Source organism: Plecotus auritus, assembly GCF_963455305.1.
Source record: "Plecotus auritus genome assembly, chromosome: 8".
In the NCBI taxonomy this organism is placed as follows: Eukaryota; Metazoa; Chordata; class Mammalia; order Chiroptera; family Vespertilionidae; genus Plecotus; species Plecotus auritus.
In genome coordinates, this window is record NC_137782.1 from 42308560 (window position 1) to 42312867 (window position 4308).

Consider the following 4308-nt stretch of genomic DNA (forward strand, 5'->3'; position numbering starts at 1 on the left):
GTTAACTGGGGAGGCCGACCCACTGGGCCATATAGGAAACCTAGCACACAAAGCTACTCTACCAACTCAGCAAAGCAGTGAAAAATGGGGAGACGAAGAAACAGATCACAAACGAAAGAAATGGAGGAAAACAAATGAATGGATATAGAATTCAAAACCACTGTTATAAGGCTCTTCAAGAATATCCTAGAAAAGGCCGATAAATACAACGAGACCCTCGAAGATATGAAAAAGGACCAACTAGAAATTAAACATACACTGACTGAAATAAAAAATATTATACAGAGACCCAACAGCAAACTAGAGGAATGCAAGAATCAAGTCAAAGATTTGAAATACAAAGAAGCAAAAAACACTCAACCGGAAAAGCAAAAAAAAGAAAAAAGAATTCAAAAAGTTGAAGATAGTGTAAGAAGCCTCTGGGGACAACTTCAAGCGTACCAACATCAGAATTATGGGGGTGCCAGAAGAAGAGAGAGCGCAAGATACTGAAAACCTATTGGAAGAAATAATGACCGAAAACTTCCCCGACCTGGTGAAAGAAATAGACTTACAAGTCCAGAAAGCACACAGAACCCCAAATAAAAGGAATCCAAAGAGGACCACACCAAGACACATGATAATTAAAATGCCAAGAGCAAAAGACAAAGAGAGAATATTAAAAGCAGCAAGAGAAAAAACAGTTAATTACCTACAAGGGAGCACCCATACGACTGTCAGCTGATTTCTCAACAGAAACTATGCAGGCCAGAAGGGAGTGGCAAGAAATATTCAAAGTGATGAACAGCAAGAACCTACAACCAAGACTACTCTACCCAGCAAAGCTATTATTCAGAATGGAAGGTCAGATAAAGAGCTTCACAGATAAGAAAAAGCTAAAGGAGTTCATCACCACCAAACCAGTATTATATGAAATGCTGAAAGGTATTCTTTAAGAAGAGGAAGAAGAAAAAAGTAAAGATAAAAATTATGAACAACAAATACATATCTATCAACAAGTGAACCTAAAAATCAAGTGAATTAAAAATTTGAGGAAGAGAATAAACTGGTGAATATAATAGAATCAGGGACATAGAAAGGGAGTGGACTGATAATTCTCAGGGGGAAAGGGGTATGGGAGGTGCAAGAAGAGACTGGACAAAAGTTGTACACCTATGGATGAGGACAGTGTGGGGGGAGGTAAGGGCAAAGGGTGGGGTGGGAACCGGGTGGTGGGGAGCTATGGGGGGAAAAAGGAGAAACAATTGTAATAATCTGAACAATAAAGATTTATTAAAAAAAAAGACTGCCGGAGGAATTAGGCCACACAAAAATATGCAATTGCAAATCACACAGCACACTTTATTACTCACAAGGTTCCTGGTTCCGTGGGCTCAGACTTAATGGGGTCCCCAGGGAAGAGTGGTATCCTCTGCAGGCAGCGGCAGATCTGTCTTTGGTGGCTGTCCTTCTGGTTGGGTTGAGTCAGCGGGAGGAGGGCAACTGAAGTCTCACGATCAGAGGTTTGGCCGTTCTTCTGCCATCCAGCGTGGAGCAAGGCAGTGTGGAGCGTGGATCAAGAGAGGATGATCGTTTTTAAGCCTGTTCTGACCCACGGCAGTCCAGGTGGCTATCAGTAACATACCTCATCACACAAGTGTTAATCAGAGTACAAGCTGCTTATCAATCACAGTGTCACTCAGAAGGTGTCTATCAGGTTTACAAACATCATTCCTAAGAGTAGCATTCAGCTATGGTCTTATCTATATGGTGCAGCTAGGGCTTGGCCAGAGTGGTCATTCCCTGTGCTTTTTAATATTTCACACAAGTATTTCACACAAAATAATTTTTCTACATTTCCTATAACACTGTTTAATTATTTTCTATTGCTATTACATTGTAACACTCTCTACTTATTTCCTATCATTATCACTATTACTGTGACAATGAGGAAACTGTCCTGTGAAGAGTAAATGTCAGTGGAAGTGCCCCACGCTGGAGTCCATGTGATGGTCTTGTTTCTAAGGCCTTTTATGTAAGATGCTGTTGATCTTAAGATTCACTGTTATGGCTGTAAAAGGGAGAAATACTGTCAATTAAACTATCCTGTTCAATTTTTATTTTATATTCATCAAAAGCTCATTTATAGTTACTGATGTTGGTGAGGGACACCTGGGCTCGTGCTACAACCTCTACTTTTTCGTATGTTTGCAAATTCTCAAATGTTCTGTAATAAAAGAGGGGTTCTTTGGGGATATAGATCTGGGTATATAGACTTGAGTATAGAATTTTTTTTGCTTTTCTTTTTTAAAAAATATATTTTTATTGGATTTCAGAGAGGAAGGGAGAGGGAGAGAGAGATAGAAATATCAATGATGAGAGAGAATCATTGATCTGCTGGGGATCAAGCCCACAGCCCGAGCATGTGCCCTGACAGGGAATCAAGCCATGTCCTCCTTGTTCGTAGGTCGATGCTCAACCACTGAGCCATGCTGGCCGTTCTGCTTTTTATTTTAAAACAGTTGCAATATTTTCATAATTTTAGCTTTCATTTTTAATGCAATATTATCAACTGTTTTTATTTTTCAATTAAATTTATTTAATTTATTTATTTTGAGAGAGAGAGAGAGAGAGAAACATTGAGATCAGTTGCTGCCCTGACCAGGGATTGAACCTACAACCTGGGTATGGTGCCCTGACGGGAATCCAACTCACCACCTTTTGGACAACTCTCCAACCAACTGAGTCACACTGGCCAAGGCTTATTTTTAGACTAATTATTTACATTGCAATTCTGGCCGCATTGAAAGTAATGGCCTTTTTCCTGGAAGCAAATTATTCTGAGTCCTGAGGACTTCCTATATTGGGTTTTGTTTTTTAAAACAGTGGCTCTCAAACCTGGCTACCCCCGAGGCTTCCAAGGCTGCCCAGACTTGAGTGGACTCTGGTGGTGCTCCCTGGTGTGGGTGCCCCTCCCCCCAAAAAACCCTGATGGACTCAGAGTAGCAGGTGGCTGTGGGCTGGCCACCAATTTGCCTATATGTGCCAGGAAAACAGGGTCAGCAGCCTGACCCAGATGCTCCAGTGCCAGAAGGGCAGCCTGTGTCCTTCCTCTAACCTCCAGAATAGAGAGGTTACATAGAGTCTTTACAGCTGGGGGAGGAAGTGGCTAAGTAGGAACACGTCTAGTTTCTCTCCAGCCCAGTCTGGCTTCCTTCTCTGTGTTGTGTTTTTGTTTTCCTATTCATGCCCCGTGCTGTGCGCTCTGTCATTTCTCGTGGACACTGAATTGTGATAACCCAGAAATACACGACGGCTGCCTCAGAGGAGTGAGAGCAACCTGGGTTCTTTCCAGCCCCCCACCCCTCCCCATCACACCAGGCTTGTTGGGGAGCTGCTCTTAGCCAGGCTGTAACTGTTGTTAGGATTTCCCACAAAGCCTACCACGTAGGAAGCAAGCAGCCAGACCTGGGTGGAGGGGAAGATGGGGACCAGGTGTGTGCTCCTGGGGCCACCCGCTCATCCACCAGGCCTTTCCTTCTGGAGTGCTTAGGGTCTGCCGTGGTTGAGGGGAGACCTCACCGGGCTCCTCTACAGACAGAATCCTGGGGTCCCTGAGCCCCACCTGTTCAGGTCCCTGGCGCGCAGGGTTAGCTGGCTTCACACAGGGTTCTCCTGCCCTACCACCCACCTGGGCCCCGGCGCACTCCCAGCACCAGCGTCCTGGGCCCTGGAGCTCACCGTGGTCAGGCACGACTGTGGGGCAGAGCGGGAGCATTAACAGCGTATGTGATGCGGGAACACTGAGAACCCTGGGCGGCTGCGGGCTTTGTCCCTAGAAGAGTGGCCCACTCTACCCGGTGAGACTCCCGAACTTCTGATCCTACTCCGGGGTGTCCCCTGGGTCAGGATGGGGCCCCGACTCCGCCAGAGAATGATCGCGTGGGAGGACCCTGGAGTCACCTGGGGGCCGCTCCCCTGGTCCCCACGAAGGGTGATGTCCCCTGCCGACACACCCCCTATCCCCACTAAAGGGGTCCTCAGGCCACGCGCTGACTGCGGGGCGATGACAGGAGTCCCTCCTCCGCTCCCGGTGGCCGAGCGCCGAGTCTACATGGCCCTCGCCCGGGGACATGTGGGGACCGTCTACGCGGGAACCTGCCCCGGAAAAAGCGGCTCAGCCAGGCAGGCATCTCCTACCGCGGGCCTGGAAGGCGGCCGAGCTGTGTCCGCCCCCACCTTTCCGCTCCGGGTCCGCATCTCCCCGGCCCGATTTGCTCTCTAGGACCCGCCGGCGCCAGTCCCTGCAGCGGTAGGCGGGGCCCTGGT